This window comes from Temnothorax longispinosus, chromosome 6 (assembly GCF_030848805.1).
Source record: "Temnothorax longispinosus isolate EJ_2023e chromosome 6, Tlon_JGU_v1, whole genome shotgun sequence".
Taxonomy (NCBI): Eukaryota; Metazoa; Arthropoda; class Insecta; order Hymenoptera; family Formicidae; genus Temnothorax; species Temnothorax longispinosus.
The window spans coordinates 23,344,951-23,361,555 of NC_092363.1; the positions used below are offsets into that span (position 1 = coordinate 23,344,951).

The following is a 16,605-nucleotide window of genomic DNA, read 5'->3' on the forward strand; positions in this document are numbered from 1 at the left end:
TTATTTGAATTTAGCAAATCTACGGCTCAATAAATTACGGACACTCACACACATTTACTCATTATATACACTTATATTACACGTTTTTACGAAAATAATTTTATAAACATTTGGGGAAAAGTGGAAAGTAGGTATAACACGATTTAGTCTATAAGAAAAAATAAATAATAAGAACAAAACATATACTATATACGTAATATAAATAGAGCAGAATAATGGAAACTTTTTTTATTTTTCGTAAAAAAAGGGACTTATCGGCATTGCGAAGATAAAAATAGATGTATTATTACACGAATTGTGGCTAATCATAGCAAGATCTCGACTACTATATATATTACTAGTATAGCGTCTATTTTACCGTCGGTTGTTTTACGAAATAATGGTGTAAAGATTTATATAAAATAATTTAACGACTGACAGTTTACTTTAAATTAGTCTAGATAATAATAAAAACCGATTCTCTCTCTCACTAATAGACGGTCAATTAAGTCACGATCAAAAAGTATCAGATCACGGTCAAATCGCGGTCATGGATTTTACAGTGCATTCCCACTATTCAGTCATATGACAATTTTCTATCGGTCAAAGTTATAGTGCTATTCGTATCATTACTTTGTATAAAAAGCTCCCCACAAGGGTGTTTGCTTATTAAAATTTCATTAATTTTAGATGACAAAGAACTCAGCGTGGAAATGTGACATAGGCCAGTCAAATTAGATTATTTTTGAGCGTTTGAATGAAAAAATTGCCGGCAAGCTGGAATTTTTAATGATTTAAATATTGTCGAAAAATTTATTTTAAAACAGAAATTTGTTGCGGCTACTTTTGACGCCTTATATCTCGAATACTACCCGTCTTAAAAATTTAACCCAAAGACCAACGGGAAGCTTACATCATGTATAATGAGATTTGAAACTTACGCCGACCTCAAAAATTTCCAAATAAATTTTTTTGACAATATTTAAATCATTAAAAATTACGGTAAACTGAGGAAAAAAGAGCAACATTATTCTAGCATCTGTTGTTGGTATAATTGTTGGTCACATATTAATGCCGAATATACTGTTTTTCAGGAAATTTTATAAGCTTCAAATTTGGTCTGAAGCATTTTGTACGTATCTCTCATAGAAACTGAGAAAATTACAAAAAAAGTGTGGCAAACCCCTTTTTTTTACGAAAACTCTTAAGAAAGGCATAATTGAAATGACAATTTTTTAAAAACTTTCATTTCAAAACCGGTTCCACTGCAGGATCACATACATATGCATATAAACTTTTGAAAAAATGTCGATATTATTTTTTCTAAAGTAATTTTATGTCATCTTTTGTAAAAAAAACTATAAATTATTAAGAAATTTTTAACATAAATAAATATTTAAAAGGCTATATCTCTGGAAGTATTCATCACAGAAGGTCATCAAATAAAAAATCATTTTAAAGATAATTTAATAAACTTCAAGAAACATGTGTATTTTTTAAAAAAAGATAACTCGGAAGTCCGCCATTTTGAGAAGTGTACCTAAAAACCGTTGTTTTTACGGATATCAAAAATACTATTAGTCGTATGCAAATCGGTCAAAAACCAAAATATTGAAAATTTAATAACCTTTCTATTTGATTTTAACAATTTTTTACGTAGGACTACCCATTTCCGACTTATATTGCGAGGAAATATTTATTCTCATAATTTCTGAAAGTAAAAATTTCATTTAAACCGTAATATTTCCAGAAATATTAGTCGCGCGGTATAACATAAATAATGCATTTTGTAGGTAATTTAATTCTCTTTCACTTTTATTGTATGCATTTTTTACTTTCGGACAGCCAGAACTGAGATATTTTGAAAAAACGCTCGAAGAAACAGCTCTTGCCTCATTTGCCCGATGCTTAAAAAAAATCTATTTCGGGAACTAATAGTCGTACGAAGTTCTACAAAAAACCAAATTGCGAGGAATTTTATCAGCTACATTTTCGCTCTGAATGTTCTTTCCCGTAAAACTTATAATTTCCGAGTTATTCGCAAAAAACCCATTTTTGTACTCTTTTTTTCAAGATGGCGCAGCCGGCTCACGCTCTATGTATGGGGACTTTTAGTATGTTTAAAAGAACACTAAAATGAACCTGTATACCAATTTCCAGCTTGCCGGCAATTTTTTCATCCAAAAATCTTAATTTAACTGGGCTACAAAAGAAAAGACGTTATTGAAACGTAAAAAAAGAAATGAAAAAGAGAAAAAGAATTCTGGACATTAATATACAGAATTTTTTTATAGACGACAAATCGAAATTGTACTTTGTTAGTACTGATATATTTAACTAGTTTTTCGTCTACTTCAGACGAGAAAGAGAAGCTCACTTTCATGGTTGAACATCTGTTGATTGTATCTGTTAAAGTATATAGTTATTCTGAATATTCTCTTAAAATTAAGAGATCGTAATCGATCAGAGCTGAATCTTGATTGCCTATCGGTCTTGTTTTCACTTATTGTTTATATACGTCGCTAATAAAGACGTTCTTTCTTACATTGTTGTGATAAATATCACCACATGCCTCAGGGCCACTTCGACCAAATTCCGATTAACTTAATCGTTGATTAGTCCATTGGAAATTACCAATCACATTTGCTAGCATTAAACAGTGGCAGTGTGGTCGGGATATATGTATATATATCCCGCATTTCTCATATTCGTTTATTTTTAATTTCCTTGTGTATGTTATACAGGGTAACAAAAAGGTGAGGACAGACTTTGTGTTCTTGTAGAGGGGGGTGGTAATATATATATATATATATATATATATATATATATATATATATATATATATATATATATATATATAATAAGTAATTTGAGAATAGAAATAATGCATGTCCACTAAAATTTCATTTCTGTGCTACACGGCGCGCAGTGAAGTTGCCTTTTCCTATGTAGATAAAGTGCCTTTTCAGTAAAAGATAGCGAAAATTTTTATTTGAGAAAGCTGTTTCGAATTAAAATCCGAGCCGTATATCAAATTTTGAATCAATCGGTATATTTTGGCACAGAAAAAAAAGAATATTTTTTATTTGAAAATATCTTTAGTTTCAACGTTGAAAAAGTTGGAAATCTTGAAATGAGATTATATTGCGTTAAACAAAGAAAATTTTCTTGAATAAAGTCATTATGTAGTTCAACCAAGAAAAAAAAGTTGAAATAAAAAGTTGAAATTCTTATAAGAAGATGTAGATTGTTTCATATATACGCAAGATTACTATAATCTTCTTATAAGAATTTCAACATTTTGTTTCAACATTTCAATTTTTTATTTCAACATTTTTTTTTTTTTAGTTGAACTATATAATGAGTTCATTCAAGCAAGTTTTCTTCGTTTAACACAATGTAATCTTATTTCAAGATTATACATTCTTGCGTATATACAAGTATATCCGGTGTTAATTTGACGCTTCTTTTTTTCTGTGTTCTTGCTTTTTTTATTATTAGTTAGGTATGCCATGAATCAAACATCAAGTAGGCTGATTGATTCAAAATTTGGTATGAGTGCCTGATTTTTAATTCTGAACAGCTTTCTCAAATAAAACTTTTCGCTATCCTTTATAAAAAAATAAGCACTTTACCTACACAAGAAATTTAGGCAACTTCACAGCCGCCATGGAAACAAGGTTTCAACGGACACACATGCATTCCTATACTTAAATTACTTATATCAACCCTCCCTACGAGCACACAAAGTATGCTCCCATCTTTTTGTTTCATCCTGTAGTGTAATTAATGTGATGTCAATTTAATTATGTGATTGTGCTGTTCTAATAGTTAAGACTGCGTTATATCCGAAAGTAACGGTGTGTGGTTTGCCAAGGCGAAGAATTGCACGTAAAAATCACTTAAAATAATATTATAAATGACAATCAAGATCCAATCCTGACCGATTACGGTGTTTCCCTTGTAATTTGATTGAGATAACTATTTTACAAAAAAATTGAAGAAAAAGTTTTTAATTTGCTGTCAATAAAGTACTTGAGAGAGAGATAAATAATTCCGCATGTGTTGTCATACTGATAGTGTCTACGAAAAGCTACCTTTTTTAGTTTTTAATAAAATACTCATCTGATAGAAAAAAAATATTCAGAATTATGGTATATAAAACTATCTTTATTGCTTATCCCCGCAAGGTTTGCAAGGCGTTTTTTTTTTATGAACGTTACCCAAACCTCCACAATGCTACCCTTCTCCTCTCACTTTAACCTTTTGGACCAACGGTTTAACGTCTCTTCCGAAAGACGGAGCCCAGTTTCCATCTAGGGATACCTAGGTGGCGAGGGCAGCGTGTTACAGCAGAGAAAATTCTTGAGAAAATTCTAAGTGGCCTAGCGGGATTCGAACCCGGCTATTGCAACCTGCTCCGGATTACGAATCTGGCGCTCTACCCACTAGACCAGCCGTCTCCCCATGTATGGGATATATACGTATATATATACATATATATGTATACTTGAGTACAGTAAGAGACAAGTAGACAACGTACCTACAATCAAGTCAATATCCAAGGTAGCACATGTTGCTTTCATATACATTATTTCAACGTAGGTAACATTTTATAAGCGTTTGAAAAACATTTCGGAAACGATACGTGCTACCTGAGCTTGAAGCAGTTCAACTGAACCGTATTAGCATCGGTTCATTAATTTACTGTAACAGTGTTGACAATGTTTTCAATTGAAGAAACGAGTGATATTCATCTCACGTATGGTGAAATGTACAAGTACAGAGGCCTACATTACAGTTTCATAAAACTATAGTTGAATGAATCTTATGTGTGATTTAAAAATTTAAGATAGGGGAGACCGAGGCAAACTCGACACGATTTTTTCAAAAGCAATTTTTAACAATTAATTAAAATTTTCAAGCAAATTTAATGGTACACATTTAAAGAGTGTTCCTTCAGGTACAAAATTGCTTAAGGAAGTTTTGCTGTACGTTGCTTAGTTTTGTCTCCAGGAAAAGAAAAGTGACGCAAAAACAAATTTTCAAATTAAAAAATGCCGGGACAAACTCGACACTTTGCCTGATCGACACAATTTGATCTGGAATTTATTTTTTATTGTCTGAAACTAAACATATACATTGTTTATCGTGTATTTAGAAAGTACAAAAATTCGGAATTAAGTAAAACAATTATTGGAAATAATGAGAACAAAAATTGTTGAACATTCAATTATTTCTATCTAAACTCATGTCTGAAAAACAATGCTGGTATAGTATATAAGTAAATTGTTTTTCAGACATGAGTTTAGATAAAAATAATGAAATGTTCAACAATTTTTGTTCTCATTATTTCCAATGATTGTTTTACGCGATTAGACGTGCGCACATATTTGTCATGGGCCATATACCTATCTATAGCTGCATTTGTTATTGGGAGCCGATAAAACGACGTGTTGTCGACTTTGTAGTCTAGTCGCCAGGTCGATTAAGCATTTTTTTCGAGGTTCATGGCTTAAGTTAATGTTTTTTTATGTTTTTTGGGTCGTAGAACAAGAATCTGTAAATAGTTTTTTCGTAAGTCGATGCAATAAAAAGTTATTAACCATTTATTTGTTTAAAATGCCCTAACGATCAAACTATACATCCTATAAAAAAATGAACTGGAGAAAATTTGTTCTTCTTTTTACGACGAACAAAATGGCGTTTGAATTTTTCCAAAATCTTGAATATTGACGGAAATATGTCAGTTTTTAGGTAATTACTGCCTACGCGTCGCGGAGTACCCTAGGCGTACGCGCTCGTGCTCAATTGTATTGTTAAAACAATTGAAACTCTGAACTTGTCTGATCTTGCAAAAACGCGCCTCATGTGGTACAATTGAGCGCAAGCGCGCACGCCTAGGGTACTCCGCGACGCGTAGACAGTAATTACATAAAAATTGACATATTTCTGTCAATAATCAAGATTTTGGAAAAATTCAAACGCCATTTTGTTCGTCGTAAAAAGAGAAACAAATTTTCTCCAGTTTATTTTTTTATAGGATGTATAGTTTGATCGCTAGGACAATTTAAACAAATAAATTGTTAATAACTTTTTATTGCATCGACTTACGAAAAAACTATTTACAGATTCTTGTTCTACGACCCAAAAAACATAAAAAAAACATTAACTTAAGCCATGAACCTAGAAAAAAATGCTCAATCGACCTGGCGACTGGACTATTGCCCCGAACGTCGTTTTTTACTTTTGTCACTTCAAAAATATACAAATTTTGAAAATATGCAAAAACTGTTATCAGATTCGTATAGAGCATCGCGAATTTCCCATCAAAATCACTTACCGGTAGATTCGCAAGAGTAAAGCTCGATGAAAGAGTAAAAATTTTCGAGAGATCAGAAAAATTACTTTTTACCATTAAAAACGTTTATGTCACGCTAAAAATTACACCATAACTCAGAATGTCACCAAATTCCGTTGATAATACTGGCACATAAAGACGCATTTACAGTAGGAAAGACAAGTTTCTACGATAGATTTAAATTGGCAAAAAGCTTAGTGTCAAGTTTGCCACAGTCTCCCCTATATAAAATATTCCAGACTTGTATACGGGTGGCGAAAAATAGATATATACATAATATATTGTTTCTTGAAAAATATAAAGTTATTAAAAATATCGAGAAAATTATTATTTATCAAAACTTAACAAATTTTAAAATTAATTAACTTTTAATAATTAATTTAATAACCTATTAATACAAAGTTTATTTTACAACCAATTACATAAGATCGTTCACTTTGCGGCAGCTAGAATACCATTATTTAATATCATCGAGATTTAAGTACACGAAAGACACGCGACACTAAACTGAAATCAGTTGAAACGTAACGGGCAAGGCATTAAAGCAATAGCGGCAAAGGATTAAAACGCCGCGTTTCTCAGGGGCTCCATCGCAGTTCTTCTCTTGCGCAGTATCCGAATTCTCACAGTCTTCAGTCAAGTGTAATTTAAGGATGAGAGAGCGAACGCGAGAGGGGTCTGCTTCAACATTTAGGAGACTTCTATTTTTAGCAGCGGTGTGCGCCTCTTGTTGGGCATCGATCGACGGTTTTTTCCGCGTAGGTAAGACGTATATAAGGAGTCGGAACTGGAGGATGTGAGTTAGGGGAAACAGAGAGAGAGAGAGAGAGAGAGAGAGGGAGGGGGAGAAGGAAATCTCTCTCGGGGAGGGTCGGTGGAAAAAGGGGGTTGTCAGAGGTCAAGGTTGAGACGAGTGAGCTCTTCCCTCTCTTCATCTTCCTCTCGTCGTCGTTCTCTCCTCTTCTCCCTGTCGTTCTCTCTTCTCTTTTCGTTAGATTGATCTTCGAAAGCGCCAATTACCGAATGCGGTCTTCTAGGCCGGTGTCAAAGGTCGCCGAACTTCTGATCCAACAAAGTTAATATCGGCCCGATAAAACCGATATGATTTTATATAACGATTTTATATAACAGAATGCAAAAGAAGTCGATGATTTTGTAATTTCACTTCAGGACGTTTGTAGGTGAAGAGAGAAACGGCGATTTAACCCGTGTCCTATATATGCGGCGTAGCGTCTCCGTGCTATTCGGAGCTCGATACTGAATTTATAATTCGTATTAGGGTCCGCTTCGGTCCGCTTTAAATGTGAAGTCGCGTCGAAAGTAAATTCTGCGTCTCTAGTACATATATGGAGGCAAACCGCGAATATCCTAACTGACCTGGTTGTAGCAGCGTAAAGTTCGCAGAAATAAAACGATTGCAGTTGCAATTTTGTTAACAACTTTCTGTTAGAAATTTTCTTTTTTTGGCGTCACGATCGAATCATGATCATCGCGACTTTCTAAAGGAACGTAATCGTAATCGATCATCGCACGGAAACGCCGAACCTCTTCATGTTATATCTTTGAAATTTTATTCCGAAGATAACGAATCAACGCGCTTATCAGTGCTCGTTAGTATATATATATGTATAACGGTAGGTCGAAACTCTCTTATGATTTTAAAATTAGCAACTACCTTAGATCGTAGACTAAACTTCGTATCAGATTAAATACTATACTCTTGGTGGTCCAAAATTCATTATAAAGAACCTCATATTGATTGCTGCTGGATGTCGTGGCATAATATTAAAATGTCTAATAAGTTATAAGTAGGGTTGTGTGGGGTGATGTGCAACTTCCGATTCCTGATCTGCATGTCGACATTTGACAGAACCGCATACTGCTATGTGTTTGTGTCGACAGTACCTTGTTTTAGATAAATAACTCGCGAGATAGCACGCACCCTGGTTTGCTGTACGAAAAGCGAGTTAAATTTCTCGAGCTAAAAGTTTTTTTTGCTTCTCACATTCATAGTGATTTCGTGAATTGGTTTTAGTCATCTTATAGGTAAATATTTTTATATTGTTAGTTTTTCAAGTTAGCTTTTGATAATCCAAAGCGATTTTGTGATTTCCTTACATTGTGTTGGTGTCACGCCATTACGCGCAAAATAGCGTGTTTGGGGTGATGTGCAACACTGTGTCGACATGCAAGGTCGCAACTATTTTACTTGTAACAACTGCGATTCAGATAATAAAAAATAAAGTTTTTTGCGTTTTTCCTTTCATTATATTAATTTTTAAGCGATAAATAAATAAGAAATCAAATAAAAAATAATTTTTTTTTGTGAAATTTCCATTTGTCAGAGGTCAATTACAACACAGTGAAATTTTTTGTTCACCAGATTTCGATTAATTTGTATTTAAGAAGCCCAAATTTAACATTTAAGTCGATTGATGTCGATATTCATGCATTTTTTACCTTAATTTTACCTGTGTTGCACATCACCCCAAGAAAATTTGAAAATGCTAAAACAGACGTTTTTTTGAAAACTCGAAAAATTTTTAGGAAAAATTTAAAATTTTGAAAATCTATAATCACGCAGAATTTTAGTATTTCCCTTCCTCTACATTATACAGCCATGATATATTCAAGAATTTGATTTTTGGATATGTTTTCCGAGCAACGAAAAAAAGTGTTGCACATCACCCTACACAACCCTAGAGTACCTTTTCCAAAATTTAAAACATCATCACGAATAAAATGTTCTTCGATTCTGGGATCTTTTGTAAGGTACCTTTTATAACTTTTTATAACTTGCACATTTTAACAATATGTTATAATATTACTTATTTAATAGTATATTAGATATCGGATTTTTTTTATGCAGGTTGGTGGAAAAGAGCAATTAAATAACTAAATTTATGTTATTTATAATATCTATCATATTTCTACTGCAACATATGTTAGGTATAAATATGTTGAATATTATAAATAACAAAATCTTAGTTATTAATTGCTCTTTTTCATCAATCTGCATATAACAAAATCCGATGTCTAATCATAATACTATAGTAGTATTAGTACTATAGTAGTATAATACTACAGTAGACATAAAAATGTTAGTAGAACCATTATTCAATAAATTTGAATAAAATAAATTTCTCGCTAGCCGTGAACTATGCTGTTTTATACTAAAAATAGTAATTTGCGCTTAAATAATGAAGGCATATATGTATCAGTAGAGCATTGACGCAATAAATTTACAATCCTGTTACTTTCAAATCTTTTTACTGATAAAGAAATTAATTACAATGACAAAGCGTATTGTTCGATTTGCGTGGCTTGAACGAAAATAGAAGATATATAACGGAATATCTCCTATTCTTCACGCGTTGCAACCCCGCGGTGACACTATCCTATTCCAGCGTTCCGTTCTATTCAGATGTAAAAAAATTGTGAATTATGCAAAAGAGGATTATGTAAAAGCCACGTGTCGATTGTTATATAATGCTTATACTCATCTCGGTCAAATTGTGTAGTCAAACGAAATATGATTCATTGCACACGCATTACACGAGAATTATATGAGGAAATAATATCGCCGTGTATCATATTACACTCGTGTGACAGATAACGATAACGCAATTAGCCTATAACGTTGTAAATTTGCTGTAGATATAATGTAATTGTTGTAAGACTATATCGATTATTTGTGATGGAACACGTGACGTTGACTTGTGGAGCGGATATCAATAATATTGTGACCAATGTCGTAACGAGTCTTGGAGGTGATGATCTCCAATGATTTTTCATCGTCGAAATCTGGCTGTGTTGAGATTGAGTTCGTTCGGGGTCAAAGAAATCTTCTGTAAAAGAACCGTTAGATTCGCGGAATTAAGCGCAATATCTATCATATTTATGAGAGATTACTAAATCTCTAAAACGCGGTCACGCGGGATAACGATAAGACAAGGTGCCTTTCTTTTTTTTCTTTTTTAGCTCGTATCGCCCCTCTTAACTCGTCAAATAATTTCCAGAATTAGACATGCAAGCTGAAGAACTCGTTTAGTCAACATGTGCGTATTTATCGCGAATGAATTTTTCGTCCTTTCTCATCACTGACTCTCACTCGCGAGGATTCGCAAAATCTTAAATCATGAAACAATGCACTTTTCGAATCCACAGGCAAGTGAGGATTGGTATAAAGCATACACGCATTCACGGCGGAAGTCATACATCATTTAATGAGTTGATTGCACCATAATCTGTTTCTGAAAATAGAGCTTCATATATGAAACGCCGTTCAAAAGGAAGATCAGTCTGTATATATGTACGTGCAATTTCTTATCTCTCAAAAAGTGATTTAACGAAATTTATTTTTTAATTGCATATAAATAATAATAAACACATAAATATTGTATCATATAATTATTTATATCAATTTATATCAATGAATAAATGATACATTATATTAACTATATTATATAATCATATTATTAACCATATAATTATTATATAAAATAATAATAATTATATTAAATAATAATTACTATAAATATACATAACGATAAAAAAATGTATTGTAAAATAAAATCGTCGAATCTTATGATTTCACTAATTGAACATCTTTCCCTGTTGTGTATCGTAATACGAGATATGTTCATTTTTACATTGTGCAAATAATATATAAATGTAAAACAGTCTAAACGCGAATTACCGTTATTATTTCCGTACGTCAGCTGAAATCTTCAAAATATAAACATCAGTGATACATATTTACGTTGATTACATGTAATAACGATACGAGCACAGAGGATCACTTATCAATTGTTCGACTTTGATGTATCTACCGCGTAATGAACGCGATAAAAATTCACGTTAATTAGATAACCACGTATGCTGCGCTTGCCGGTTCGATGAACCCGCGAATGATATTGATTTAATTTACGATCAGAAGACGCTTAAACGCAACTATACTGCGATGTTAAACAGGTGAAATTTACCATCGACAAGCGAGCGAAAAGCTATTTGAATTCCCGAATAAATCCTGAGTAAACAAGATAAGTGGATAATTTTATAATAAAGAAGTTAATTTCGGTTGCTTTTTCCGATAACTTTTGACTTTTAATTATTTAAACTTTAAACTGACGTAAATAGATTAAATCTTTTTTTTCTGGACAACTGAATGAAAATGAAATTTTTCACTCGGCTCTTTGACATGCAATTTAAATTAAAATATTTTTCCGCAACAATAACATCAGCATAAAGTAATTAGGTATTTATTGGTTTATATGGGTTTACGTATATCATTGAGACAACATCGAATTCTTACTTATACTGAACAAATATATGCATAGTAATCCATGCATCTATAAATATATGCTACTATTTATGGATGTACATATTGATAAAGTTCTTAAAATATCTTGAAACTTGACATCTTAAATATTTGATTAATTATCATCATAAATATATTTGTCAGCAAATAGTTATTCAGTAAACTAAAACTCTGAGATTCAACGAATATATTATCTCACGCGAATTGGGTGAGATAGAAAGTCCGGCCATTTTATACCATTACGATTAAGAATTAAAGCAGTTTTTGAGAATAAATTATCGTAATAGAATTATTCACTTACCTCATTATTTCATTGTAATCACAGATTCGGAAATAGTTTTTATCTCCCTTGTCAATAAATTAAATTTTATTTATTTATTGTTTATTTTAAATAATGTGTTGCAATGCAATTGCATTTTTTCAATAATTATTTTTTAAAATAATTATTTCTAATTTAAAATACAATGCGTCATTAAATATAAAATTTAAAATTTCCATTATAATTAAAATTATTGTACTTTATCGTAAAATACTGAGATATACATAAAGTTTTTTTACAATTAATTATATTATTTATTGAATTTTTTTTATTAAATAATTATATTATATCTTATATATAAACTCATGTTTTTTTAAATAAAATTTTGTAGTCAATTTAAATCAATTTGATTTTTTATTAGCGAAAATGCCAAAGGAAGTCATTACTATTGTAACTTTTAAATTGCAAATTTTTTGTATTATTTAATCTTTGTAAATGCGCTTTAAATTAAAATTTGTTAACCCACCTATTGTTATACCCACTTAAAATTAATTCAGATATCTAGTCTTATTCTTCATTTGACCCTCTGAAGTTTAATTCGCGAAAAAATTTTAATTTTTAATTGCTTATGACTTGAAGATTATGAATATTTTGATACTTTCATGAAGAGAGCGTCCAGTGGCTTTCAGACAGTGCATAATATAGAGTAAAGAATGCAAAGTAGTAATGATAATGGAATTATCAAAACATGTATGTGTGTCAAGCATCTTGCAATAGGATTCACGTGCTTTTGTTCCAATGGATCAGGAGTGAGAAGTGCGATATTCAATAAGAATCAGGAAACTTGCTCATCAAACTTACCATTAATCTTGCATGTTATTTTACAATTAATCCAGACAAACAGCTTTGTATGGATTACATGTTGCAACAAAGTCTGCTGATATCATTGATATTATTGAATTTATCAAATGTTTATAGCAACATGTTTTTATAGAAATTCTAGCATAGTTTTGCAAAAAAATGTGAAAAAATAAATGATCAAACGCGGTCCGGTAAAAATTATTATCGCGGGAAGATATCTTATTTTAAATTGCATACCGAAGAGCCAAATAAAAAAATTAATTGTCAGCAAGTAAAAAAACTTGATCGATTTTAATACAAAACTGTGAAGAAGCACAGTAACAAATCGCAATTGTGCTGGAAATATCAAATTTCAATCATGCGTTGCAATTAATGATTATAATTTATAGACCGATTTTATGTTAACGAGATAAAAAATTGATAATCCAATTACATTCGCATATATTGTCACATTCCTTTTCTTTCTTCTTTAAGCATATTTGCTTTTTTGAGATACAATCATGCTCTCCTTCTCCCTTTCCCGCTTTTCGTATATTCTGCTTTAATTCTTGTAACATTTTTCAAAAATTGTCGCAGGGATATTATCTATATTAATAATTTACATCAATAATTTGTTGCTGACAATAGAAAATTTACATATATATATAGATAGATAATGATAAAATTCCAATTGCAGAAAATTCCGACCATTTAGATATGATAATGTAAAAACATCTTTATATTATAATTTTCTGCAATTAGAGAATTGTAAGAGAAAAGTGAAAAATTGTAAGAAAAAAATTAAAAATTTTGCGAATTAAAAAAAATTTGTAATGTTTCGTATAATAAAAAAAATATCTGATTATTCACATGAATGTTAATCAGTAGTCAAGTTAATCTAATAGTCTAATGCTGCACTTGCAATGTTAACATTTACAACCAAAAATAAAATGTAGCATAAATAAAGAATGCAGAGTAATAAATAAATATAGACGCGCCAATCAAGTTATTCAATTACATGGGTCAGGTTTGAACATAAAACTTTTAAATTTAATTTTCTTAAGAGCAAAGACCTCGCACAAAAAGATGCAGTTTATTTTTTCGATTTAATTTTTTTCGCTTGAATCGCAATGTTGAACTGAAGAATTAACGAACTCTCAAGATCTATCCAGTGCACGTGTACATATAAGTTTCTATGTAGTCAGCACTTTAGCCGCCTCTACTCAGTTATCTGTTGCTACTGATGCAGATTATATCGTATTCTTAGCTTTAAATATTAAATTGCTGATATTATATATCACGGAACAAAATACTTGTTTTTAACATTGTATCATAAGGGCTCATATTTTATATTTTGCGTCATTGCTACGACATAATGGTATTAGTATATGTATAATAGTATCTTAAAGTTTATAAATAGCTATCAACATCATACTCAAGATAACATTACGAAAAGAATATATAGATAACTTACGTATGTTACGTGTCCGATAAATCTTTTTCTGAACTTTTCTTTTAAGATTTCATATTTTAAACGGCTTTTTATCACGAAAGAGCAGAAACGACAGAATTTACAATTGTTAGTTAAGTAATTTTTTTTCACGAAATAGCTTTCTTTTAAGTTGGAAACTAAACTTGAAATTAAGTAGAAACACTTTTTAGCACTAAGCAATGCGTATTCACTAAAAATATTATCACTGGTACACTGTCTCATGTCGACTTGCTTTCACTGTAGCTACTAGTATAGTTGCCCAATTTCAAAATATATTTTATTCAAATAAATAAGATTATCGAAAAGCGGAAACGTACAAAAATCGCCTTATGCAAAGCAATGATATCAACTAACTAAATCACTGTTGACGAATTAGGCTCTGGTAATAATCCTACATTAATTGCGATAGAAAAATCGAGAATTTCGCCACACTGATTATGCTCCCCATCTCCTTCGTAGATTGTTTTGCATTAAAATAATCTTCGGCGAATACAAAAAGAGACAGCGCGTGTATCGTTATTACAACACCGCGTATGCAATGTTATTACAAAATCATGGTTTATTATTAATCTTGGCGTATTCTTTTTATGAAATTAACGACAAAGACAAGTTGTTTGCAAAGCAGAGCCAATAAACAGAGAACATATATGTATTTTTTAAAAATAACATTTGACGCCATCGACAGGAGATAAAATGTATAAGATCCTCATTTACTTTCCGTTAAATATCTGTTGTTACTAAAATTATCGTGAGTTGTTGAATTTATTATCAGTGTGGCTCACAGTCAGTGTCACTGCTCGTGCAATGCAAATGAAATGAAAATTTCCTTTTTACCGGGCACTTAAGCTTTTTCAACAAAAAGCAACGTCGCAAAGTATATAAATCGCAAAGTACAGTTATTAAACAAGTCATCAAACAGATGACATTTTCAGCAAGATACAAATCAAATCAATTCGCACATATACACGCGCGCGCGCGCGTGTGCATACTTTAAAAATTTGTTTAAACATTTTTACAAGCAAAACCTGGTCGAGATTTATTCTAAAATGACTATCAGATACTTCAAACATTGCGCAAATATTGCGATTGAGTTATATAAAATCATACACAGTAAAAAATGTTGTGTTAAATTTAACACATTTCACATGTCCCAATTTATCCACTCAAATTTTCGTGTTAATTTAACATAAAGCAAATATGTAAAAAAATAACAAACATAATATGTAAAAAATTAACATAAAAATTTAACATTTAGACTCTTTCAGAAATCAAAGTTTATGTTAAATTGACATCTCTATAATGTTAAATGTAATTAAGATAAGATATTATTTTAACATTTAAGAGAAGTATTTATTTTTAGTTTTGATCTTTTTTTTATGAATAACATAAGAATTATGTCAATTTAACACATAGTAACTGTTAGGGGTTAAAGGAAGATAACACAATTTATCTGTTCACTTTAACATATAAAATATATCACCAAGAATTCATGCACTTACATATATAAATTGTGTTATTTTAACTCTTAAAAATGGTTAATATTAATTTAACATAGAAAAGTTAAGTAACACAACAACGATATGTTAAATTAACATACAACTGTGTCAGAAATTTAACACAAAACTTTCTACACAAGAAAATTTTAACACAAATACAAAATGTTTTTTACTGTGTGTAGTTGATTTTAAATTTATAACATTTATTATTCTAATTCAAGCGTGTATTAAATATAAAGCGTGTAATTTTAGAAAACGGTAATTGTCGATTATATATATGCATTTATTAATAAAATAAATCAATTTGTAGCGACGATAATTATAATACACATTAATTATTATGTTAATTTACTAATTTTTGAATTTTGTTATAGATGCACTATTATGAAATCAACCATAAAAATGCACAATGTATATGCAATAATCACGATAGAGAAGGAAAACCGATACGAAAAGAAATTGCGACAATCTCTAAAATTTCTTTAGATTCGTAGATTTATATTTAATACTAATTAGATATGTCTATATTTATTATAGCTAATGATTGCTGTTGTTTAATTAAGTAGCTAGAAAATCATTTCTATTTATATCGAGTATCTGAGATACTAGAGGTGATAATCACTATCGCGTTGAAACTTAAGTACTAGTCAGCCACGCAATCGTTTCACGTCCATTAACATGATTCGCAACTCGTCACTATTACGAGTAATGTACTGTATGACGTATGAAGTGATCGGCAATTTTAACGTCATTAACGATTACATCATGTTATCCGTGTATTGCATATTAAGTTTCTCCACGAGTCGATCTGTTGAGAAAATAAATATATAAAATTCACAATAAGCAAAACGTTACCAA

The 16,605-nt window shown here is 30.9% G+C and overlaps 1 long non-coding RNA gene across 1 annotated transcript in view; it reads right to left on the reverse strand.

Annotated features, from left to right (window-relative positions):
* The window catches only part of LOC139814521 (uncharacterized), a 17,943-nt gene extending 3,693 nt beyond the window's left edge, over positions 1-14,250 (reverse strand). Inside the window, exon 1 of the long non-coding RNA XR_011732477.1 lies at positions 14,234-14,250. This is a non-coding gene — a long non-coding RNA (uncharacterized lncRNA). The remainder of the gene's footprint in view (positions 1-14,233) is intronic.
* Between the last annotated feature and the right edge of the window lie 2,355 nt (positions 14,251-16,605).